Source organism: Oryctolagus cuniculus, chromosome 5 (genome assembly GCF_051225735.1).
Source record: "Oryctolagus cuniculus isolate XC-2025 breed Fujian yellow rabbit chromosome 5, ASM5122573v1, whole genome shotgun sequence".
NCBI lineage: Eukaryota > Metazoa > Chordata > Mammalia > Lagomorpha > Leporidae > Oryctolagus > Oryctolagus cuniculus.
Window position 1 is genome coordinate 53,816,370 of NC_142871.1, and position 27,319 is coordinate 53,843,688.

General features: G+C 36.8%; 1 protein-coding gene across 1 annotated transcript in view; it reads right to left on the reverse strand.

The window, feature by feature from the left end:
* Positions 1-27,319, reverse strand: part of LOC100340243 (amine sulfotransferase) — a 105,188-nt gene that overhangs the window by 15,372 nt on the left and 62,497 nt on the right. The window lies entirely within an intron of this gene.

The following is a 27,319-nucleotide window of genomic DNA, read 5'->3' on the forward strand; positions in this document are numbered from 1 at the left end:
CAGATTGTATAATAGCTGAAACATCTAATTTTCATAAGTATTATGTGATATTTGATGTATATCCAAGGTAGCTTTTGAAATTGTGAAAAAATGAAGAACTACTTATGATGGAAGAAATAGTTATCCATATGGAAAAACAATGCACTTTTATCACTCATCATGCTAAACATTGTTTCCTAAATTATTAATTTAAATATGAATTAAATCATTGGCATCCAGAAAACCAAAAATATATTTCTAATCTTTCAACATGGAACAAAGAAGAAAACACTTTTTCAAAATAAAATTTGGACCGTTTACTACATTGAGAGTGATTATTATCAAACATACCATAAAGTTACACAATCATGCAAATTATGAGAGAAACAACACAAGAAACAGTGGATCAATATCCAGAATATATATAAAGCATATTTAAGAGAACAGTAACAAGTAATAAAATATTGGGCAAAAACATTGTCCCTTCACAGAATAAAAAAGAATTATGGGGACTGGCACTGTGAGTGGTAGGTAAAGCCACTGCCTGAAGTGCCAGTATCCAATTTGGGCACTGGTTCAAGTCTGGGCTGCTCCACTTCCAATCCAGCTCTCTACTATGGCCTGGGAATGCAATGGAAGATGGCCCAAGTTCTTAGATGCCTGCACCCTTGTGGGAGACCTGGAAGAAGTTCCTGGCTCCTGGCTTCAGATTGGTACATCTTCAGCCATTGTGGCCATCTGGGGAGTGAACCAGTGGATGGAAGACCTCTCTCACTCTGTAACTCTGCCTTTCAAATAAAATAAAATAAGTAAATCTTAAAAATAAAAAAAAGAATGACTAGAAAAAGTACTGGTAAAACTATGAGTCATTAATCCATGTCATGAATACTTAACAACACTCTTTATTTCTAAAAAAAAATTATGGCAACAAACATAACAGGAAGTACAACATGTAACTGATGATTATGAATATTCCAATAAAGATCATTTTTTTTTGACAGGCAGAGTTAGACAGTGAGAGAGAGACAGAGATAAGGTCTTCCTTCCGTTGGTTCGCCCCCCAGATGGCCGCTATGGCTGGCGTGCTGCGCCAATCTAAATCCAGGAGCCAGGTGCTTCCTCCTGGTGTCCCATGCGGATGCAGGGCCTAAGCACTTGGGCCATCCTCCACTGTCTTCCTGGGCCACAGCAGAGAGCTGGACTGGAAGAGGAGCAGAACCAGGACAGAATCTGGTGCCCCAACCGGGATTAGAACCTGGAGTGCCAGTGCTGCAGGAGGAGGATTAGCCTTGTAAGCCGCGGCGCTGGCATGAAGATCATTTTGAGATGTACTTTTGTATGCACCACATTGACAAAATATGAAAAAGATCATTATCAAAGATTATTAGGGAAAATTTATGAGAGAAAAATTTAGAACTTGTTAATTACTGGTTTCATTATAAGCTTATACACTGGCTTTATTATGGAAATATTGCACCATCATATAAATTTGGATATTCATGTACATGGAACTTGGTAATCCTGTCCTGGAAATAGATCCTACAGAATGTTTGAAGTTGTTTCCAAATAACATCCTAAAGAAAGTACATAGCAGCACTTGTTACAAGAGCAAAATTGATGAAAAACCTAATCATTCAAAGAAGGATAAGCAGAGGTGTAATATGTATGTTTTTATACCAATTGTGAAATTATAGAGCAGCAAAAATAGTATTGAAAATGAGGCACAAACAAAAGTACATGGCAGAATTCCAGCATCAAGAAAACAAGTGTCAATGTGAATATAAATTTAAGTAAAATTTGTATCTAAATGATCTGGCAGGAAAACAAATGGTTTACACTGATAAACAGGACAGAAATTTTTTTGTACAGGACAATATAATATAATAGGTAAAGGGAAAAATTCTAGTAAGTTCATAAATAATTTGATTTGGCAAGAATCCTAATAGGAGATTTATACACACTTATGTTTAGTGGTACTTATACAAAGCATTAACAAAATCGATTTAATAATTTTTTTAAAATTCACTTGATATCTGTGTGAACCAACCCCTACAAGAGAATTTGCATAATTTTTTTTACAAACTTTTTTTTTTGACAGGCAGAGTTGACAGTGAGAGAGAGAGAGAGAGAGAGAAAGGTCTTCCTTTTGCCATTGGTACACCCTCCAATGGCCACTGTGGCCAGTGCGCTGCGGCTGGCGCATCACGCTGATCCGATGGCAGGAGCCAGGTGCTTCTCCTGGTCTCCCATGGGGTGCAGGGCCCAAGCACTTGGGCCATCCTCCACTGCACTCCCGGGCCATAGCAGAGAGCTGGCCTGGAAGAGGGGCAACTGGGACAGAATCTGGCGCCCCGAGCGGGACTAGAACCTGGTGTGCCGGCGCCGCAAGGCAGAGGATTAGCCCAGTGAGCCGCGGCGCCAGCCTGCAGAATTTTTTCATGTAGCATACAACATATGGCAATATCAACATTGTAATTGTTCAAAAAACTTCCTAATAAATCTCCCAAATTAGAATCTTACAGCACCATTACCTGACAGTAGTATCAGAATACTAATAATCAGAAAGAAAAAAACTTAAAAAGAAAATTATGTAACTATACAAAATAAAAATTCCCCAAAATAACAGACTGCTAGAATATTAAAACTAAAAAGAATTATTTAGAAGTTAACAGTATATACACAGATATAGAAAAGTGGTAGCCATCATTTGCCAGTTAATATTTTACAAATAAATATTCTAATAAATAAATGAACCATTAAATTAAAGAAGATAGACACAGAAATGTAAAAACAATATGTGGGCTGGCGCCGTGGCTCAACAGGGTAATCCTCCTCCCATGGCCCTGCACCCCATGGGAGACCAGGAGAAGCACCTAGCTCCTGGCTTCAGATCAGCACAGTGCACCAACCCAGCACGCCAGCTGTGGCGGCCATTGGAGGGTGTACCAACGGCAAAATGAAGACCTTTCTCTTTGTCTTTCTCTCTCACCATCCACTCTGCCTGTCAAAAAAAAAAAAATATGTGAAGTCATTAAAATGAAAGCAAAAAATTAAAAAAGTATAAAACAATGAATTATGTTTAAAAATTAGATATTTCTTAAAAGATAAAAACTGATGTTAAATGGAAAACTCCTCATTCCTAGAAAAAAAGTACTATAAAGAACTTCATTATTATTCTAAATGAATAAAAAATAAATCGCAGAATTGGAGTAAAATGGTAAAAGTAGTAAATATACACTATTTTCATTGTTTTGAAATGTTTCCAGAGGGAAGCTAATAATCATATACAACACATTTGGTGCATGGACGAAAAGCTGAAAAAGAGTCACATCAGGAGGCTGGAAAAAATGTAGGAATATTTCAATTCTTGTTGTCCTAGGTGTGTTTACACACACACACACACACACACATATGTATAAATATAATATGAGTGTGTTTGTTATATATAATAAATTAAAATCAATATCTATAGTCAATGAGAGTTTAAATCTTCTTCAAAAAGTTGAAGTCCTTTAAGGTAGTTTTAAATTTTTTTAAATTTGTTTAAGGAATATAACTTCATGAATTTAATATACATAAATTTGGGAACATGGTGATTCTCCCTCTCCCACTCAAACTCCTAACTTTCTTACTCATCCCTCTACCTTTCAAAGATGCTAAGTGATGTGCTACACACAGAAACACAGAAAGAAAGCCATCATCATGAAAGAATGCAAAGACAGAAATCCTCAAGTAAAGTGCAAAAAAAAATCCAAAGTAAATTACAGAAACATTCACAGAAAAGTGAAAGGGCCAGTTACTTATCAATAGTTACCTTGAATGTAAATGGCCTCGAATCTCCAGTTAAAAGATACAATGGTTGGCCGGTGCCATGGCTCAATAGGCTAATCCTCCACCTTGCGGCACCAGCACACCAGGTTCTAGTCCCGGTTGGGGCGCCAGATTCTGTCCCAGTTGCCCCTCTTCCAGGCCAGCTCTCTGCTATGGCCTGGGAGTGCAGTGGAGGATGGCCCAAGTGCTTGGGCCCTGCACCCCATGGGAGACCAGGAGAAGCACCTGGCTCCTGCCATTGGATCAGCGTGATGCGCCAGCTGCAGCGCACTGGCCACGGTGGCCATTGGAGGGTGAACCAACGGCAAAGGAAGACCTTTCTCTCTGTCTCTCTCTCTCACTGTCCACTCTGCCTCTCAAAAAAATAAATAAATAAAAGATACAATGGCCAAATGAATTCAAAACAAGGCCAATATATTTGCTGCCTACAAGAAACACACTTTGTCAAGAAGGATGCATGAAGACTGAAAGAGAAAGGAAGAAAAAATATTTCATGGTAAAATAGTTTTAAAAATAGTTGATGAGGTGATTTGCCTATTAGTTACAGCATATAAACAGTGAAGAGCTGCTACCTACTAGACAGATGTGTACATTTAGAATAGAGAATCCAGATTTGGAAGACACAATACAGAAATTTAACATATCAAAATTAGACTTCACAATACTGGAGCACTAATAAAGTGAGTAGGAACCATGTTGGGTCAGTTAGCTAACTACCATGGCAGATGACACACAATATTCCTATCTAATATTACATACTGGCTGATGTACATTTACTAACTAAAAGAAAAACATACAAATTAATTTATTAATTAATTACGCTATGCTGAGGCATCCCAAATAGCAGTGTATTCAACAAGCTAGCTGCTGGGAGTCAACAGAGAAAATCAACAAAACTACATTAGATTGTAACCATAGTATTGAGTAAATGGACTCAACCTTCATTTTCAATACATTCCACCCAATAGCTACAGAATACACTTCCTCTCATTAGTGCATTGAAAATTTTCTTGGCTAGACCATATACCAGGACATAAATCAAGTCTCAGTAAATTTTAAAAGATGGAAACCCTCCCCCCTGGCCAGCCCATGTCGTTAGCCCCAATTGCAGAGTGAACCAGCGAATGGAAGGCACTCTCCCGGTATCTGCCTTTCAGAAAAAAAAAAAAGCTTAAAAGATGGAAACCATACCATCTATCTTCTCAGACCACAAGGAACAAACTAGAAATCAACAAGAAGAATAAGAAAGCACTCATAAATACATGGCATTTAAACAGCATTCTACTGATTGGTCAATGGGTCATTGAAGAAATGAAAAGATAAAAAAATTTTCTTGAATTAATTGAAAATTAAAGGAAAACATTCAAAACTTGTGGGAGATAGACAAAAAAGTATTAAAAGGAAGGTTTAGAGCATTATAATAACAAGGATCAAAGCAGAAGTCAATGATATTGAATATAAAAATACAAAAAGCAAAAAAGCAAAACTCTGGTTTTTTGAGAAGATAAACAATAGAGAAGACTTTTTCTAGATAATCAAAAAAGATCCTAAAAAAGTAAAATAAAAGATAAAAAAGGAGGTATTACAACCAACACCATTGAAATACAAACTTTCACAAGAAATTAAATGCATTGTATATGAACAAAATAGACAATTTGAGATTTGATTGTTGTTTATAGCCTTTGTCTATACTCCTGAGGGAGAGTTTTTTTTTTTTAGTTGCTTGTTGAATTCTTTTAAGTAGAGGGTTACTCTTTGTGATTGTAAATTTAATTGAAGTCATATAGTTGTAAAAAGATAAAAAAATAAGAAAGGAAGGAGGAGATAGAGTGGGAAAAAGGGACAAATGGATGATACAGTGGGAAGTATCATTATATTCTTTAACAATATATGAAATACATATATTTGTTCCACTCTTATAAATTCCAAAAAATTAAAAAGTTTATGCTAATGAACCGGAAAGATTCACATAAATGGGTAAATTCCTGGATACATATAGCCTACCGAGAATACATTAAGAAGATACAGGAAATCTAAACAGATACATAAGCAATGAGACTGAAAGAGTAAATAAATTCTTCCATCAAGGAAAATCCAGGGTGTGATAATTTTAGTACTGAATTATATAAAATAATTAAAGGAGAACTTATTCCCATAACTTTCAAACTATTCCAATGTACTGTACAGGACTGAACCTTGCTAAATTCAGTAGGTTTCTATATGCTAATGATTAACATGTGGAAGTGCTGAATGGAGTTCCTGGCTCCTGTCTTTGGCCTGTCCCAGCTCTGGTTGTGGGCATTTGGGGAGTGAGCCATGAATGCAAGAACTCTCTCTCTCTCTCACTCTCTCTCCATTCTTTTCTTCTGTTACTGCACTCTGCCTTTCAAGTAAACTAGATTAAATAAATGAATAGTTTAAAAAAATCTTAATGTTTAAGGTAAGGAAAAAAATTTCCCCGGATAAATGTTTTTACAAGACTAAATAAAAGGCACTCTAAAAAATAGGCATGAATGGACAGGGTATTTAAAAGTTTATAAAAATATAGATGGGGCTGGTGCTGTAGTGTAGCAGGTAAAGCCACTACCTGCAGTGTTGGCATCCCATATGGGCACTGGTTCAAGACCCAGCTGCTCTACCTCCAATCCCACTCTACTATGGCCAAGGAAAGCAGTGGAAGATGGCCCAAGTCCTTGGGCCCCTTCACCTGCATGGGAGACCCAGAAGAAGCTTTTGGCTCCTGGCCTTGGATCGGTGCAGCTCCGGCCATGTACCACTGTATTCAAATCCAGGTCCATATATACATGGGAAAGCACTGAAGTAAGAAAAAGATTCATGGAAAACAATCCCAAATTATGAACCATTCTACCCCAGAAGTCACAAGTTCTTACAATGCTTTATGCAAAGAATCATCTCAGGAAGAGTACAAGGAGCTATTATAATCACTTGGAAAAAGTCCACAAGCAACAGAAAAGATATGACAGCAGCAAGATGTGTTTCGTATGTTCATAATAGCTGTTGTTCCCTTACTGAGAACACTTACTATTTTGGGTCCGTTCTTCATCTTTTTACACATACCTTAAAAGTGAAATTTCCTATTATAATGACAGTACTTGATTATTTGTTTTCCTTTTTCACATCATTGTTGCTGGTCTCAATATATTTACTTAATATATACAATTTCATTGCTAATATATAAAATTATATTTAATATATAATTTTATTAAATTATGCAAATTATGTAAAATGTAATTTTGTTTCAGACAACATGAACAGGTCAACAATCATGTAGTATTTCTCTTGGCTCAAATTTTGATTTTTCCATATTTCCTATCAGAATTGACAATATGTGCATTGCAAATAGCTTTATACTATTGAGATTTCAGGGTATGCTGTTCCTAATCATAAATACTGTTTATGATTTAAATGTGGGTTGTGCTGCTTTTGATATCTGAAAAAGGTACATTAGTACATGTTCTTTTTTTTTTTTTTTTTTTGACAGTTGGTTATAGACAGTGAGAGAGAGACAGAGAGAAAGGTCTTCCTTCCGTTGGTTTACTACCATAATGGTTGCCACGGCCGGTGCTGTGCCAAAGGAGCCGGATACTTCTTCCAAGTCTCCCATGCTGGTGTAGGGACCCAAGCACTTGGGCCATCCTCCACTGTCTTCCCGGGCCACAGCAGAGAGCTGGACTGGAAGAGGAGCAACCAGGACTAGTACCCAGTGCCCCAACCGGGACTAGAACCCAGGGTGCTGGCGCTGCAGGTGGACGATTAGCTAAGTGAGCCACAGCGCCGGCTAGTACACATGTTCTACTAAGGCTAAGTGAAGACTGGTATCACATGAGCCACTCCTTAAGCTTACCTGATTTTGGATAGGTAATTATGAAAACATCATCATCTCTAATTTCAAAGTTGTCTACATTTTCTAATAGGTTCCTATCCAAAGAATATTCAAATTTGCAGCCTTTAAAGTTGACTATATTTGAGCTTGCATTGTCCATAATTTTTCACCTGGAAGTAAAAACAGATAAAAATCTCTGCAGATTTTGAGTGTTTTATAAATATAACTAATGATAAGGGAGAGTTCAATACATGCCAAGCACCATATACATGTCTATGTGTACCAACTCATTTGCCAAATAGTATTCATATTATATATATCTTACATTAGTCAAACTATACAGTAATCCAATATTGCTTTACTGTTTTTAATCACTGTTTTAGGGAAGAGCAAACTAAGATGTTATGAGCTTAAATAGCTTCCTCTAAGACAACACAAAGGATAATTATCATGATTCCAATGTGATAGATGACGGCATTGAGGCACAGAGAAGTCAATCACATTACCCTTGGATGCCCAGTTAGTTTGAGTAGCATAGGGAAGATTTGATGTCAAACAATTTGGTGTAAGAAACCAACATTCTATTCTGGAGATTCTTAGAATTTTATATTACTTATTTGCTAATTGTTACAGAAAAAGAACATTTTTAAGGAATGTATTTTTATTTTTGTTTTATTTCTCTTAAAGTTGAATAACTGTTGTCTATGAAAGAGGCTTCTGAGGGTGTGGAATCTGATATATTGTTTTATTTTATTTCATTTATTTTTCAACTTTTGGAATGTATCATGTATTTAAACAACTCTCTATTCTTAGACACTACCGTTTCATTTCTGATTACAAACATAAGCAAGAAAAACATGGATGGCCATATATCTTTAAAAAATATTCCAAGTATTTGTTTTTTTTCTGAAAAAATAGGAGTTGAGTCAAATCAAATGCAAATATTGAAGAAGTATAATATTGTCTTATAGAAAGCTTGTGTCTACTAAAACACACTGGGAGCTAACAAATCATGTCTAAATACCCGAAGGCTTGGCACTGTCTCTGAGTTGTTAAGATGACACACTCCATATTGAAGTGCCTGGGTTTCAGTCACATCTCTGCTCCCAATTCCAGGTTTCTGCTAATGAGCACCCTCTGAAGCAGCAGGTGATAGCTCATGTAGCTGAGTCCCTGCTCCCCAAATAGGATACATGGATTGACTTTCCAACTCCAAACTCACTATATGAGCATTTGAAGATTGACACATTATGAGATCTATCTCTCTCTCCTTCCCTCTTCCTCTTCTTCTGCTCCTGCTGCTTCTTTTCTTCTCTCTCCTCCTACATTCCTAACTGTCCCTTTGTCACCTCCTTGACTCTCAACCTCTCAAATTAATTAGAAAAAATTTTTTAAGCATAATCCTATAATCCTACATCAGTTATTAATTCTATACAAGCTTAAAATAAGTTTAGGGCATAGGAACACTTTTATAAGGACCATGTGTCTTTGTCAAGTTACCTTAAAAAAAAACACTAATAGATATGGTATTTACCATATAAGTATTTCTGAAGGGTAAGAGTCTATTTACAATTATGCCAGTTGTCATTTTTTTTAAATGTAAAACAACACTAAACAAAATTCTAACAATTTATCCTAATAAGAATTTAAGGGTGCATTTTAAAAAATAAAATGCTATCATCTTGACAAAATAAACAGTAGGTATCAGAACAACTTACATAAATATAATTATTTAAAAGTGTGATGAAACCTATTTAAAAGAGTAAGAAAATTGGATAATCAAGCAAATGAAGTTGAGTCCTTTTACTATCTATCACCCCAACCCTCCGGATGCTGTCAGCAGAGGAAAGACTAATTCAGACCACACGGACTTTCCGGGAATGAATGGCATTCTTTCTGTCATTTATTAAGATTAGTCACTCAACTGATCTGTCACATACAGTTTCAGAAAAGAAAGTTATAGCAACTGTGCTGTCACAGATACAATGGAATAGGTAAAGAGTGTGAGGGGAAATCATGTAGGTCTCAACACTGTCAAGGTATTGTTGTTTAAAATTGATTATTTTAATACAAGGAATATCTAATACTCCCTCTTTCAATGTGGTCACCAAGAAAAGAGGGAAAAGTAGAAAATTAGGGAGAAAATAGTAAATATGGATGTTATGCAGAAAGAAAATGAGATTTGCAGGATGCTTTAAGTCTATACTCTCCTACTCACCGTTGTAGATCAGCTGAGCAAGTAAAAACCTCTGACAGGATTTTAGGGATGATAGGCACTGATGAATTGCTCAGAAATAAATATTCCCCATAGAGTTTGTTTTGGCCAATGACTGAAGTTGTAGAAAATGAGCAAGCAGCTCAGCTTGGAAGATTTTGTTGACGTTAGGAAAACCACATCATGTTGTTGCAGAAATGTGAAAAGACTCAAATCTTTAGAGATACTAAAGAGAATCGTGCTTAAACACAAATCATAAGCACACAATTTTGATAAATATGAAATAAACACTACATCTTGCATCTTCAAAAACAACTTCCTTGTACATCTTTTATGGTAAAAAAAATTCATGTAGACATAATTTAGGAGGTCAGTATCCAAATCAGGCCTTTATTCATTCCATTCCACTTCTTTTTCTACTCTTAGTCTCATCTAATTTGTACCCTGTATTGAAAAACTGGCTGTACCAATTTAAGATTCCAAATCCTTATATACCCATATATCATATAATTTCACTTTCCAATGTTGTTATTTTTAATTATGTTCTGTTAATTCTTAATTTATTTTAATTCTTTAATTTGTAAAAGGCTGTTATTATTACTGATTCAGCCTGCCTTTTAATACTCAAAAATAATTTATACTTTGACTCAAGTCTACACAGATATTACCTCTGGACTTGTAAACTGTCATTTACTCTTCTGTTGCTCAAATTTTTTGCTGTTGATAATGATTTTCACATTTCTACTAAGTGGAATTTTTTTTTCTTTTTTTAATTTGTTTTTTATTTAGTAAATATAAATTTCCAATGTACAGTTAATGCATTAGAATGGCTTCCCCCCCCATAATTTCCCTCCCACTCACACCCCTCCCATCTCCTGCTCCCTCTCCCATTCCATTCACATCAAGATTCATTTTCAATTATCTTTTTTTTAACTTTTATTTAATAAATATAGATTTCCAAAGACAGGTTATGGATTACATTGGCTTCCCCCCCCCAATGACTTCCCTCCCACCCGCAAACCTCCCCTTTCCCACTCCCTCTCCCCTTCCATTTTTATCAAGATTCATTTTCAATTTTCTTTATATACAGAAGATCAGTTTAGTATACATTAAGTAAAGATTTCAACCGTTTGCACCCACATAGAAACACAAAGTGAAAAATACGGTTTGAATACTCATTATAGCATTAAAACTCAATGTACAGCACATTAAGGACAGAGATCCTACATGAGGAGTAAGTGCACAGTGACTCCTGTTGTTGACTTAACAAATTGACACTCTTGTTTATGGCATCAGTAATCACCCTAGGCTCTTGTCATGAGCTGCCAAGGCTATGGAAGCCCCCTGAGTTCACTGACTCTGATCATGTTTAGACAAGGCCATGGTCAAAGTGGAAGTTCTCTCCTCCCTTCAGAGAAAGGTACCTCCTTCTTTGAAGACCTGTTCTTTCCACTGGGATCTCACTCACAGAGATCTTTCATCTAGGCATTTAGGTCCTTTTTTTTGCCAGAGTGTCTTGGCTTTCCATGCCTGAAATACTCTCATGGGCTTTTCAGCTGGATCCGAATGCCTTTAGGGCTGATTCTGAGGCCAGAGTGCTGTTTAGGACATCCACCATTCTATGCGTCTGCTATGTATCTTTCTTCCCATGTTGTATCGCTCTCCCCTTTATTTATTCTATCGGTTAGTATTAGCAGGCACTAGACTTGTTTATGTGATCCCTTTGACTCTTAGTCCTTTCATTATGATCAATTGTGAACAGAAATTGATCACTGGGACTAGTGAGATGGCATTGGTACATACCACCTTGATGGGATTGAATTGGAATCCCCTGGTATGTTTCTAACTCTACCATTTGGGGCAAGTCAGCTTGAGCATGTCCCAAATTGTACATCTCTTCCCTCTCTTATTCCCACTCTTATATTTCACAGGGATCACATTTCAGTTAAATTTCAACACTTAAGAAAACTGCATATTAACTGCAGAATTAAACCAGTATTATTAAATAGAACAGACAAAAAAAATAGTAAGAGGGATAACGTATCTTTACATACAGAAGATCAATTCAGTATATATTAAGTAAAGATTTCATCAGTTTGCACCCACACAGAAACACAAAGTGTAAAATACTGTTTCAGTACTAGTTATAGCATTACTTCACATTGGACAACACACTAAGGACAGACCCCCACATGAGAAGTAAGTACACAGTGACTCCTGTTGTTGACTTAACAATTTGACACTCTTCTTTATGGCGTCAGTAATCTCCTTAGGCTCCAGTCATGAGTTGCCAAGACTATGGAAGCCTTTTGAGTTCGTCGACTTCGAACTCATTCTGAAAGGGTCATAGTCAAAGTGGAAGTTCTCTCCTCCCTTTAGAGAAAGGTACCTCCTTCTTTGATGACCCGTTCTTTCCACTGGGATCTCACTTGCAGAGATCTTCCATTTAGATCTTCTTTTTTTTTTTCCAGGGTGTCTTGGCTTTCCATGCCTAAAATACTTTCATGGGCTCTTCAGCCATATCCGAATGCCTTAAGGGCTGATTCTGAGGCCAGAGTGCTATTTAGGACATCTGCCATTCTGTGAGTCTGCTGTGTATCCCGCATCCCATGATGGATCGTTCTCTCCCTTTTTGATTCTATTAGCTAGTATTAGCAGACACTAGTCTTGTTTGTGTGATCCCCTTGACTCTTAGACCTAACAGTGTGGTCAATTGTGAACTGAAATTGATCACTTGGATTAGTGAGAAGGTATTGGTACATGCCACATTGATGGGGTTGTATTGGGATCCCCTGGCATGATTCTAACTCCACCATTCGGGGCAAGTCTGATTGAGCATGTCCCAAATTGTACATCTCCTCCCTCTCTTATTCCCACTCTTATATTTAACAGGGATCACTTTTCAGTTAAAATTTAAACACCTAAGAATAATTGTGTGTTAATCACAGAGTTCAACGAATAGTACTAGAACAAAATAAAGAGAAAATTCTGAAGTGATAAAGTTTTACATTGTACATAAAGAGGACAAGAGCTGATTTACCCAAAGGAAATTAAATTGGCAAAGAAAAAGCTGTCTGCACATTAATGTTTATTGCAGCTCAACTCTTAATAGCTGAGACCTGGAACCAACCCAAATGCTCATCAACAGTAGACTGGATAAAGAAATTATGGGACATGTACTCTATAGAATACTATACAGCAGTCAAAACCAATGAAACCCAGTCATTTGCAACAAAATGGAGGAATCTGGAAAACATTATGCTGAGTGAACTAAGCCAGTTCCAAAGGGACAAATATCATATGTTCTCTCTGATTGGCGACAACTAACAGTGAATGTGAGCCATTCTAATCAGGGTGAGGTGAAACCTCATTGTGGTTTTGATTTGCATTTCCCTGATAGCTAGTGATCCTGAACATTTTTTCATGTGTCTGTTGGCGATTTGGATTTCCTCTTTTGGAAAAATGTCTATTGAGGTCCTTGGCCCATCTCTTAAGTGGGTTGTTTGTTTTGATCTTGTGGAGTTTCTTGATTTCTTTGTAGATTCTGGTTATTAATTCTTATCTGTTGCATAGTTTGCAAAATTTTTTCCCATTGTCAGTTGCCTCTTCACTTTCCTGTTTCTTTTGCAGTACAGAAACTTTTCAATATGATGCAATCCCAAAAGTTAATTTTGGATTTGACTGCCTGTGCTTCTGGGGTGTTTTCCAAGAAGTCTTTGCCAGTACCTATATCTTGCAGGGTTTTTCCAATGTTCCCTAATAATTTGATGGTGTCAGGTCGTAGAATTAAGTCTTTAATGCATGTTGAGTGAATTTTTGTGTAAGGTGAAAGGTAGGGGTCTTGCTTCATGATTCTGTACGTGGAAATCCAATCTTCCCAGCACCATTTATTGAATAGACTGTCCTTACTCCAGGGATTGGTTTTGGATCCTTGATCAAATATAAGTTGGCTGTAGATGTTTGGATTGATTTCTGGTGTTTCAATTCTGTTCCATTGGTCTATCCATCTGTTTCTGTGCCAGTACCATGCTGTTTTGATTACAACTGCCCTGTAGTATGTCCTGAAATCTGGTATTGTGATGCCTCCAGCTTTGTTTTTGTTGTGAAAGATTGCTTTAGCTATTTGAGGTCTCCTATGTCTCCATATGAATTTCAGCATTATTTTTTCCAGATATGAGAAAGTCCTCAGTGTTTTGATTGGTATTGCATTGACTCTGTTAATTGCTTTTTGGAGAATGGACATTTTGATGATATTGATTCTTCCAATCCATGAGCATGGAAGATTTTTCCATTTCTTGGTATCCTCTTCTATTTCTTTCTTTAAGGTTTTGTAATTTTCATCGTAGAGATCTTTAACATCCTTGGTTAAGTTTTTTTTAACTTTTATTTAATGAATATAAATTTCCAAAGTATGGCTTATGGATTACAATGGCTTCCCCCCCATAACGTCCCTCCCACCCGCAACCCTCCCCTTTCCCACTCCCTCTCCCCTTCCATTCACATCAAGATTCATTTTCGATTCTCATTATGTACAGAAGATCAGTTGAGCATACATTAAGTAAAGATTTCAACAGTTTGCTCCCACACAGAAACATAAAGTGAAAAATACTGTTTGAGTACTAGTTATAGCATTAAATCTCAATGTACAGTACAATAAGTACAAAGATCCTACATGAGGAGTAAGTGCACAGTGACTCCTGTTGTTGACTTAACAAATTGACACTCTTGTTTATGGCATCAGTAATCACCCTAGGCTCTTGTCATGAGTTGCCAAGGCTATGGAAGCCCCCTGAGTTCACTGACTCTGATCATGTTTAGACAAGGCCATGGTCAAAGTGAAAGTTCTCTCCTCCCTTCAGAGAAAGGTACCTCCTTCTTTGATGACCCATTCTTTCCACTGGGATCTCACTTGTGGAGATCTTTCATTTAGTTTTTTTTTTGTTGTTGTTCCCCCAGAGTGTCTTGGCTTTCCATGCCTGAAATACTCTCATGGGCATTTCAGCCGGATCTGCATGCCTTTAAGGGCTGATTATGAGGCCAGAATGCTGTTAGGACATTTGCCATTCTATGGGTCTGCTGTGTATCTCACTTCCCATGTTGGATCATTCTCTCCCTTTTTGATTCTATCAGCTAGTATTTGCAGACACTATTCCTGTTTATGTGAACCCTTTGGTTCTTAGTTCTATCATTATGATCAATTGTGAACAGAAATTGATCACTGGGACTAGTGAGATGGCATTGGTACATGCCACCTCGATGGGAATGAATTTGAATACCCTGGTATGTTTCTAACTCTACTGTTTGAGGTAAGTCAGCTTGAGCATGTCCTGAATTGCACATCTTTTCCCTCTCTTATTCCCACTCTTATAGTTATCATCGGTCACTTTTCAGTTAAGTTTCAGCACTTAAGAAGAATTGTGTATTGATTACAGTATTCAACCAAAAGTATTAAGTAGAACAAACAAAAAAATACTAAGAGGGATAACATATTAAGCTGCTCATCTACAGTCAGGGTGAGGGCTGATCAAGTCACCGTTTCTCATAGTGTTCATTTCACTTTAACAGGTTTCCTTTTTGGTGCTCAGTTAGTTGTCACCTATCAAGGAGAACAGGTGGTATTTGTCCCTTTAGGATTGGCTTATTTCACTCAGCATAATATTTTCCAAATTCCTAACAGGGATCACTTTTCAGTTAAAATTTAAACACCTAAGAATAATTGTGTGTTAATTACAGAGTTCAACCAATGCTACGAGAACAAAAAAAAATTTTTAAAATAGATAAAGTATTACATTGTCCATCAACTGTCAGGACAAGTGCTGATCAAGTCACTGTTTCTCATAGTGTCCATTTCACTTCAACAAGTTTCCCCTTTGGTGCTCAGTTAGTTGTCGCCAATCAGGGAGAATATATGATATTTGTCCCTTTGGGATTGGCTTAATTCATTCAGCATGATGTTTTTCAAATTCCTCCATCTTGTTGCAAGTGACTGGGTTTCATTGGTTTTGACTGCTGTATAGAGTTCTATAGAGTACATGTCCCATAATTTCTTTATCCAGTCTACTGTTGATGGGCATTTGGGTTGGTTCCAGGTCTTAGCTATTGTGAATTGAGCTGCAATAAACATTAATGTGCAGACAGCTTGTTTGTTTGCCAATTTCATTTCCTTTGGTTAAATTCCAAGTAGTGGGATGGCTGGGTTGTATGGTAGGGTTATATTCAGGTTTCTGAGGAATCTCCAGACTGACTTCCATAGTGGCTTAACCAGTTTGCATTCCCACCAACAGTGGGTTAGAGTCCCCTTTTCCCCACATCCTCTCCAGCATCTATTGTTGGTAGAATTCTGAATGCGAGCCAATCTAACTGGAGTGAGGTGGAACCTCATTGTGGTTTTGATTTGCATTTCCCTGATTGCTAGTGATCTTGAACATTTTTTCATGTGTCTGTTGGCCATTTGGATTTCCTCTTTGGAAAGATGTCTATTGAAGTCCTTGGCCCATCTCTTAAGTGGGTTGTTGGTTTTGTTTTTGTGGAGTTTCTTGATTTCTTTGTAGATTCTGGTTATCAACCCTTTATCAGTTGCATAGTTTGCAAATATTTTTTCCCATTCTGTCGGTTGTCTCTTCACTTTCCTGACTGTTTCTTTTGCAGTACAGAAACTTCTCAATTTGATGCAATCCCAAAAGTTAATTTTGGATTTGACTGCCTGTGCTTCTGGGGTGTTTTCCTAGAAGTCATTGCCGGTCCCTATATCTTTCAGGGTTTTTCCAATGCTCTCTAATAATTTGATGGTGTCAGGTCGTAGATTTAAGTCTTTAATGCATGTTGAGTGAATTTTTGTGTAAGGTGAAAGGTAGGGGTCTTCATGATTCTGCACGTGGAAATCCAATCTTCCCAGCACCATTTATTGAATAGACTGTCCTTACTCCAGGGATTGGTTTTGGACCCTTGTTCAAATATAAGTTGGCTTTAGATGTTTGGATTGATTTCTGGTGTTTCAATTCTGTTCCATTGGTCTATCCATCTGTTTCTGTACCAGTACCATGCTGTTGTGATAACAACTGCCCTGTAGTATGTCCTGAAATCTGGTATTGTGATGCCTCCAGCTTTGTTTTTGTTGTGAAAGATTGCTTTAGCTATTCGAGGTCTCCTGTGTCTCCATATAAATTTCAGCATCATTTTTTCTCGATCTGAGAAGAAGGTCTTCAGTGTCTTGATTGGTATTGCATTGAATCTATAAAATGCTTTTGGGAGAATGGACATTTTGCTGATATTGATTCTTCCAATTCATGAGCATGGAAGATTTTTCCATTTCTTGGTATCCTCTTCTATTTCGTTCTTTAAGGTTCTGTAATTTTCATCATAGAGATCTTTAATGTCCTTGGTTAAGTTTATTCCAAGGTATTTGATGGTTTTTGTAGCTATTGTGAATGGGATTGACCTTAGAAGTTCTTCCTCAGCCATGGCATTGTCTGTGTATACAAAGGCTGTTGATTTTTGTGCATTGATTTTATATCCTGCTACTTTGACAAAATCTTCTATGAGTTCCAATAGTCTCTTAGTAGAGTTCTTTGGATGCCCTAAATAAAGAATCATATCATCTGCAAAGACGGATAGTTTGAGTTATTCCTTCCCAATTTGTAGCCCTTTAATTTCTTTTTCTTGCCTAATAGCTCTGGCTAGAACCTCCAGAACTATATTGAATAGCAGTGGTGAGAGTGGGCATCCCTGTCTGCTGCCAGATCTCAGTGAAAATGCTTCCAACTTTTCCCCATTCAATAGGATGTTGGCTGTGGGTTTTTCATAGATTGCTTTGATTGTATTGAGGAATGTTCCTTCCAAACCCAGTTTGCTTAGAGTTTTCATCATGAAAGGGTGTTGTATTTTATCAAATGCTTTCTCTGCATCTATTGAGGTAATCGTATGGTTTTTCTTCTGTAGTCTGTTAACGTGGTGTATCACATTGATTGTTTTGCACACATTGAATCATCCCTGCATACCAGGGATAAATCCCACTTGGTCTGGGTGGATGATCTTTCTGATGTGTTGTTGCATTCTATTGGCCAGAATTTTATTGAGGATTTTTGTGTCTATGTTCATCAGGGATATTGTTCTGTAATTCTCTTTCAATGCTGCATCATTTTCTGGCTTAGGGATTAAGGTGATGTTGGCTTCATAGACAGAATTTGGGAGGATTCCCTCTTTTTCAATTGTTCTGTATAGTTTGAGAAGGATTGGAGTTAGTTCTTCTTTAAATGTCTGGTAGAATTCAGCAGTGAATCCATCTGGTCTTGGGCTTTTCTTTGTTGGGAGGGCATTTATTACTGTTTCAATTTCTGATTCGGTTATGGATCTGTTTAGGTTTTCTGTGTCTTCATGGTTCAATATAGGTAATTTGTATGTGTCCAGGAATCTATCCATTTCTGATAGGATTCCCTGTTTGCTGGCATACAAGTCCTTGGAGTAATTTCTGATGAGTCTTTTTATTTCTGTGGTGTCTGTTGTTATGTTTCCTTTTTCATCTCTGATTTCTTGATTTGGGTCTTTTCTCTTCCTTTTTTAGTTAGTTGGGCCAATGGGGTGTCAATTTTTTAGTTTTTCAAAAAACCAGCTCCTCGTTTGGCTGATTTTTTGGAATGTTTTTCTTGATTCAATCCTGTTGATTTCTTCTCTGATTTTAATTATTTCTCTTCTCCTACTTGTTTTGGGTCTGTTTTGCTGCAGATTTTCTAGATCCTTGAGATGTATTGAAAGCTCATCTATTTGGTTCCTTTCCAATTTCTTGATGTAGGCACCTACTGATATAAACTTTCCTCTTAACACTGCTTTTGCTGCATCCCATAAGTTTTGGTATGTTGTGCTGTTATCCTCATTTACTTCCAGAAAATTTTTGATTTCTCTTTTAAGTTCTTCTATGACCCAGTGTTCATTCAGGAGCATGTTGTTCAATCTCCATGTGTTTGCATATGCTCTAGGGATTCCTGAGTTGCTAATTTCCAACTTCATTCCTCTATGATCTGAGAAGCTGCATGGTATGATTCTAATTCTTTTGAAATGGCTGAGACTTGCTTTATGGCCTAGTATGCGGTCAATCCTAGAGAAGGTTCCATGTACTGCTGAGAAGAATGTAAATGCTTTCTGTGTAGGATGAAAAGTTCTGTAGATATCTATTAGATCCATTTGGGCTATAGTGTCGTTTAAATCTACTGTATCCTTGTTGATCTTCTGTCCTGTTGATCTGTGTATTTCTGAGAGTAGAGTATTGAAGTCCCTCAGTACTATTGTATTGGAGTCTAAGTCTCCTTTAAAGTCCCTTAACAAATCTTTTAAATAAACCAGTGCCCTGTAATTAGGTGCATATACATTGATAATTGTTATATCTTCTTGTAGAATTGATCCCTTAATCATTATATAGTGCCCCTCTTTGTCTCTCCTAGTAGTTTTTGTGGTAAAGTTTATGTTGTCCTATATTAAGATGGCTACACCTGCTCTTTTTCATTTCTGTTGGCATGGTATATCTTTTTCCAGCCTTTCACTTTCAGTCTGTATGGATCTTTGTTGGAAAGATGTGTTTCTTGTAAGCAGCCAATAGATGGGTTTCATTCCTTAAACCAATCAGCCAATTGGTGTCTTTTAACTGGACAGTTCAGGCCATTAACATTCAATGTGACTATTGATAAGTAGTAACTTTGCCCTGCCATTTGCCAAAGATATTTTCTAATATATGTTTTGAACTTCCTGTGATCTTTTGTTGTGAGGTTTCCTTCATTTACCTTCTTTCATATTGATGACCGTGTTTCTGTGTGCAACACATCTTTAAGCATCTTTTGCAGGGCTGGACGAGGGGCAACAAATTCTTTCAATTGCTGTTTGCTATGAAAGGTCTTTATTTCACCTTCATTCACAAATGAGTGCTTTGCAGGATATGATATTCTGGGCTGGCAGTTTTTCTCTCTTAGTACCTGGGCTATATCTCGCCATTCTCTCCTAGCTTGTAGGGTTTCTGATGAGAAGTCAGCTGTGAGTCTGATTGGAGTTCCTCTGAGAGTAATCTGACGCTTCTCTCGCACATTTTAGGATCTTTTCTTTATGTTTCACTGCGGTGATTTTAATTACAACGTGTCATGGTGAGGATCTCTTTTGGTCATGTTTATTAGGGGTTTTATGAGCTTCCTGTACTAGGATGTCTCTGTCCTTCTCCAAACCTGGAAAGTTCTCTGCTCTATCTCACTAAAAAGGCCTTCTAATCCTTTCTCCCTCTCCATGCCTTCAGGAACTCCTCGAACCCAAATGTTGTTTTTTTTTTTTTATAGTATCCTGAAGATTCTCGACAATATGTTTTAGATTTCTAATTTCCTCTTCTTTTCTTTGGTTTGACTGTATATTTTCCTGTGCTCTGTCTTCTAAGTCTGATATTCTCTCTTCTGCTTCACCTATTCTGTTTTCAAGGCTTTCTAATATGTTTGTCATTTGATCTATTGAATTCTTCATTTCATTATGATTTCTCGTCACTATCACAGTTTCATGTTCTACTAGTTGTTTCATTTCATTTTGATTCCTCCTTAATATTTCATTTTCACGAGAAAGATTTTCTATCTTGTCCATTAAGGATTTCTGTAGTTCAAGAATTTGTTTTTGAGAACTTCTTAATGTTCTTATCAATTTTTTGAGGTAAAATGGCACCTGCTCTTTGTCTTGCTCGGCTTTGTAAGGTGAGTGGAGAGAGAGGCTAATGTCCGTGCAGGTTCCCCTTATTCATTTTTTTTCTCTCCTCCAGTCAGCCTGGTGAACTTTCCCCAGTGGGGCTTCAGGCCTTGTTCCCTGTAGGCTCTTTCTGCCTTTCCCCACCAATGTCTTGGGTTACCGGGGTTTTTGTTTCACCTCCCCCTCCAGTGCTGGCACACAGACTCTGCGGCTCGGCCTCTGCGGTGGCTTGGCTCCCATGGCTCGGCTTCCATGTGGTGGGTTTCCTTGCTCTCCTTGTAGGTCTCTGTGACACATCCACTAGATACGGAAGAGTTTCCTCTGCAATTTTTCCTGAGCATTTTCCTGAGGCTACAGTAACTCCACTTTTATTAAACTATCTTTTCCTGGACTATTGGTGTGGGCCCTCACTATTTTATTTTTCATTTTCTAGTGACTATCTTTTCACCCTCAATTCTTCTCATTCTTCTCTCACTGGCTGCTGGGATTTCTGACACTGAAGTGAGATCTGGAGGTTGGAAAGTGATATTGTCTTTATCCTGTGAGTTAATAGTTTGGCAACCCATGGTGTTACTTGGTATATGATGCTATGTACTAAATTTTCACCTTCCTGAGTGAGTAACCAAATGTTTATTTATAGCCTCGATTATGTTCTTTGAAAATCTATATTGTCAGTATATTAAAAAGTACCATGTTTTTACTTTTATTAAATTAAGCTTAACTTTTCCAGCAGTAATGTTCAGTTTCAGGACTATTAGTTTTTTATTGTGATAATAGAGATAACAATTAATCTCCTTTAAATGCATAAAATAGTCCATAATTTTACAGAAGAATTTACATTTCCTCATCATATAGTACTAACATGGATTTATAGACTTTGATCTTTTTACTAATTCCATGCAGTTTTGATTAAAGTTGGTTTACATTATGTTAAAATAAGTAGTGAGATACATTGCCTGTTGTCTTCTGCTTTACTAGAAAATATAATCACTAATTTTTAAAATGTCTTTGATGTCTAATACATTTTTATGTTTATTTAAATTTAGTTTTCAAAGCTTATTGGGATTCTGATGGTGTGTGTATACTTATACATATATAAGAAATTTTATTACATTTTAATCTTGTTTCTCTTCTATAGAAAGCACATACCACTATTCCATAGATTGTTGTTTCTCTACCTTCATAAAGTCTTTTGCCATGTGTGTTACATTTCTTCAAAGATATTTTATAATTTGACATCTTTTTAAAGCACCTTCTATTCTCCCAATTTCTATTTCTAACAGGCTATTTTCTTAGGCAACCTTGGAATTACATTCCTCTAATTTTTCTCACAAAAGATTCTTCTGTGAAGACTGTTCTTGGCTGAAGACCTGCATTCTTCACATTGGGATCTGCCAAGGCTTCCACACTGAAGCCAAGTGTTCACCTGACTATTCCATGCCAAAGACTGCATAAAGCAGCCATACTAGTCCCATTTCTTTTCTCCTAGGATGAGACCCTCCAATAAAGCATATTGGGATGGTCCTCCCACTGGCATTGTCAAGACTCCGCAGAGCTATGTAGAAGTCAGAGGCTCTCCCTTCTTTCTTTCACTGCTTTCACAGGCGCAAACTGTATTATGGTATGAACTGCTTCCTTGCTAACCCCTTGATCCTCACTGGCATGTCCCTAATCATTATCTTTAGTGACAAATTCTCATTACTTTTCAGTGATTGCCCTCATGGGAACCTAAACTGACATTTGTCCATGTAAAATATCAGATAATTTTTGGATTTCATTTTCAGACACCTTGGTAAATTTTCTATTATTTTTAGTTAAATCTCAGATGTTTTTGTGTAAACAAGTACATAACACACATCATTTTAACTGAGATATGAATGAGCTGTTATTCTTTCTACAATATGGGCAACATGGATGGAGATGAATAAAGAGGTAAGAATTGGATGTTGGGCACAAATACACATTGGCATGTGTATTCAGGACTAAGGATCATGTAGCAGATAAGAACAATTAAGCTTTAGGTGAAGTACAGCTCTTATTTCTTATTTTACTTCTATAACTTACTAACTGTAGTGGTTTAGTAGCCCATCTAAATCTCAGTTCCACAAATTAAATATTGAGAGTTAAAGTATATTTTAGGATAAAGCATACCATTCTCAAACTAGCTTTCCTTGAAATCAACTCTTAGTATTATACCCAAATTATAAATCCAAATTTTATTATAATCAATTAAAACAGCTCCATAGCTTAATATAGTATTTATCACCTTACCTACATTTTTCAATCATTCCTTTCATTTATCTACCCAATATTAGTTTAAATAATTGAAAATGGAATGGAAGTTTTAATTTTGTTGAGGCAAGGAACTTTTTTACTTTTGATTTGAACCTATATAGCCTCAAGGTCTAAAAAAATCTGAGAAGTTAATCTTAAATCTGTTTATCAGATATAAGTATATAACTCAATTGTTATCATGATTACTGTGCAGTATTGATGGTAAATCTATAAGATATTTACCCACAAAGATTATATATCACTGTCCTTGCTCTATAAATTTTAAAATTTATTGTAGCTATAGTTATAAAATAGTTACTATGTGTATAATACAATATATTATATTAACTATATATTATATTATATATTATATATTATGTTATATATAATTATATATTAATCAATTAATAATTATTAATATTAATATTAATAATATAATTAATATATATTAATATAATTTCTTAGCTATATTTAAACTCTATTTCCAGTGTTCTATCACTGTTCACTGTGGGCATTAAGAATTAAGGCTGCATTTGAATCCCAGTTGTATAATTCGCTGAACCTTGGTTTACATCTGTACTGGTTCGATGTTGCATATTACTTAATGAGAATATTAAGTAAACTCTTTTAAATTGGAGTCATTGTAATATAAATTACAGTTTGCCACAAGGAAATAGATGTCACACTTATACCTATGGAAGAAGAAGAAAGGATACTGTACACTGAAATGGTCTGGTAGAAGGAAAGCCTGTAGTGTACCCGAAGACTAATTGAGACAAGAGAATTTCTCTGTATGTTGAGAGCTTTGTGAAGGTGGTTGTCTAGCAGAATCTAGGGTGGGCCTCAGCTAGCCCACTAACCACGTCTCAGTGTGGAGACAGGAATATGCTCTGCCTCCCACCTCCCTCAAACTGTCTTCCAGAGCAACTGGGGAAACCAGACTTAACACCATAAAGAACGGTTGTCTCCTGCTACATGTATTGGACTTCATCCACAGGAAACCTAGTGTACCTGGACTCTCATGGTCCTAAGAATGTCATCCAGTACCAATGAAGTGAACCTTCTTATCTACCTCAATACAAAGTTGGAATACATAGTCCATATGCTGCAAAATCTCTAGCCATATTAGGTATGAATGGTTTGCTTATGGGGTCTTTCCTTCCTGTTGTTGATATTCATCAGTAATAGGGTTATAAAGAAGCCAAATATCTCCACTGAATTTCTCTTGCTTTTAGGCCTGTCAAGTGACCTCTTTCTTCTGTACTCTGTACATGGCTATTTATTTTTCTGTCATTTTGTGAAAATAACTGTGATTTCAGTGAATTTTAAGATAATACAGAAAAACAATTCCATATATGAAGGGAATACCATGTGACTAAAATAAGATGTTTAACAGAATGATTAAAATAATTATGTTAACAACTGAAATCTTGAGTGAAAAATGATAAAGAAAGTGAAATAAAGCAAAATAGAGCATCAACAACTCAACTGATCTGTTAGTAGAAAGACTATATCATCTGATTAAGCAGAAAAAAATCTGTGAATTTAAAAATAGATTATTTAAAAATATCCATTAGAGGAAGAATCAAGAAAACAATGGAAACAAATCAATTGATATAACAAAAAGAGCAACATATTATTGTAAGTCCTAGTGATGTAGGATGGCCCCTTTCTAAGCTTGGTCTAAATTCCTTGCTTTACAGGACAAAGAATTAATAGAGGAACACAAATAAAGGTGAGAAGAGAAGCAAGAGTCATTTGAAGCAAAGGAAAATTTCACACTCCAAGAGTAACTACAGGCAACCCTTCCAGCTGGCACTGGTTCTACCTTTGCAACATAGCAGAAGTTGTGGTTTCTTATAAGTGGAAGGCAAAGATTAGGCTGCTCATGGAAATGGAGGTCAGGCAGTGCACCAAAAGTTGTTTGGCAATACATGGAAAGACTGTTTGAGCAGTGCAAGGACAGGTTTGCTATATCAATGCATGGACAGTGTTTTGGATTACATAGACTAGACTGTACACAGATCATTCTGCAGTGTTATTGCAGGCCAGCCACAGTTTCTTTTCCCACAGGCCTGGCTAGGGCTGTCACAGTGAGTGCCTGAGACTGACATGCTTGGGGCCATGCCATACTCTCATGACTCATGTCATGCAGGGCTACATCAGGCCAGTACTGTCAAAACTTGGGTCCTTTCATCTAGCTACCTCCCTTTCTCCATCACAGGGCAGAATAATTTGGGAAGAGAAAGAAATACAAAGCTTCTAATTGAAAAGGATGAAGTTAGATTATCCTTATTGAAAGATGATATGAAATTATATATAGAAAACCATAACAACCCAACCAAAATTGTTGTAAATGAGTTATTACTACAGTATAGCTGTGGTATGTTAAAATCAATATAGAGAAATCAGTATTATCTACTTACATTAACTTGAACTATTAAAAAGATAACTGCATCCCATTTACAATAGCTAAAATTGTAAATCACTTAGGACTATATTTAAACAGGGATGTAAAAAAATTTTACACTAGAAACTACAACATAATGATGAGAGAAATTGGGAAAGTATCCTTTGTTCATGAACTAGAAGAAATGACTTGTTAAAGTATCCACTATCCAGGTGATAAAGAAGTTTAATATAATATCCTTACAATACAATGAAATACTTCAAACAATAAGTAAAAATGATTCTAAAATCCTTTTGAGATTCACCAAAGATCCTGATTACATAAAATAGTATAGAGAAGAATGAACAAAAATAGAAATACCAAACTAATGAATTTCAAACTACACTATAGTAACAAAATGGCATGTACTGATATGAAAACAGACAGATATTCAAATGGAAGAGAATAGAAACCCCAGAAACATATCTATATATTTAGAGCCAAATACTCTTCAAAAAAATGCCAAGAACATACAGTGGGAAAAGGAAAGTATCTTTCATAAAAGGTGCTAGAAAAGTTGGATATTCACATGCAGAAGAATGAAACAGGACCCTTATCCCTAACCATATATAAAGTCTACGCACAACCAAAGTTTTAAATATCAGAAAAAAAATCCATGAAACACCTAGGAGAATTCATTATGGAAAATTACCTGGAATTGGTCTGGGAAATGACTTTCTGAATATGAACTGAAAAGCAAAAATAGACAAATGGAATTATATCAGATTACATAGTTTTTTTATTTTTTTATTTCTTTTTTTAAAATTATTTTTGATAGGCAGAGTTAGACAGTGAGAGAGAGAGACAGACAGAAAGGTCTTTCTTTTCCTTTGGTTCACCCTCCAAATGGCCGCTATGGCCCACGTGCTGCACCGATCCAGAGCAAGTAGCCAGGTGCTTCCTCCTGGTCTCCCATGCGGGTGCAGGGCCCAAGGACTTGGGCCATCCTCCACTGCCTTCCCGGGCCACAGCAGAGAGCTTGACTGGAAGAGGAGCAACCAGGACAGAATCTGCACCCCAACTGGCACTAGAACCCAGGGTGTCTGCTCCGTAGGCAGAGGGTTAGTCAAGTGAGCCGCAGCGCAGGCCCAGATTACATAGTTTTTATAATGCAATGAAGTGACCAACAGAGTGAAAGGACAATGTACAGAATGGGAAGACATATTTATAAATGGTACATTTCATTAGAGTTCCCAAATTTATTATGGACACAAAAAACTATGTAGCAAAAAAAAAATTACCTGATTTTTAAAATGGTAAGATTTTGAATACATTTTTCTAAAATAGATATACAAATACCAATTGATATTAAAAATAGTCAACATCACAAGTAATCATTGTCATGCAAATAATGAATCAATAAGATATCACATCATTCCTGTGAGAACTGGGACTCTCAGAAAGCAAAAGGTAAGTAACTGAAAAGTATATGAGGCCAGCGCGCCACGGTTCAATAGGCTAATCCTCCACCTCTGGCGCTGGCACCCTGGGTTCTGGTCCTGGTCAGAGCACTGGATTCTGTCCCGGTGGCTCCTCTTCCAGTCTAGCTCTCTGCTGTGGCCTGGGAGTGCAGTGGAGGATGGCCCAAGTCCTTGGGCCCTGCACCTGCTTGGGAGACCGGGAGAAGCACCTGGCTCCTGGCTTTGGAGCAGCACGGTGCGCTGGCCGCAGCGGCCACTGGGGGATGAACCAATGGAAATGGAAGACCTTTCTCTCTGTCTCTCTCTTTTTCACTGTCCACTCTGCCTGTCAAAAAAAAAAAAGAGAAAAATATATGAATAATGATAACCTTCCCTATTTTTGGTAGGAATGAAAATTAGTATGGCAGTTACAGAAAGCAGTATGGACACACACAAAAAGAGACACCAGGTGATTGTGTAAATGATAATACCAATCAAAAGTGGGCTCTAGCAGAAAGATTAGGAAGAAAAAAATCAGATCATAGCCATGCATGAAAAAAATAATGTTTAATAGAGACTTGTAATGAAGCATCTGAGCCAACTAGCAAGATAGTTCTGACCATTTC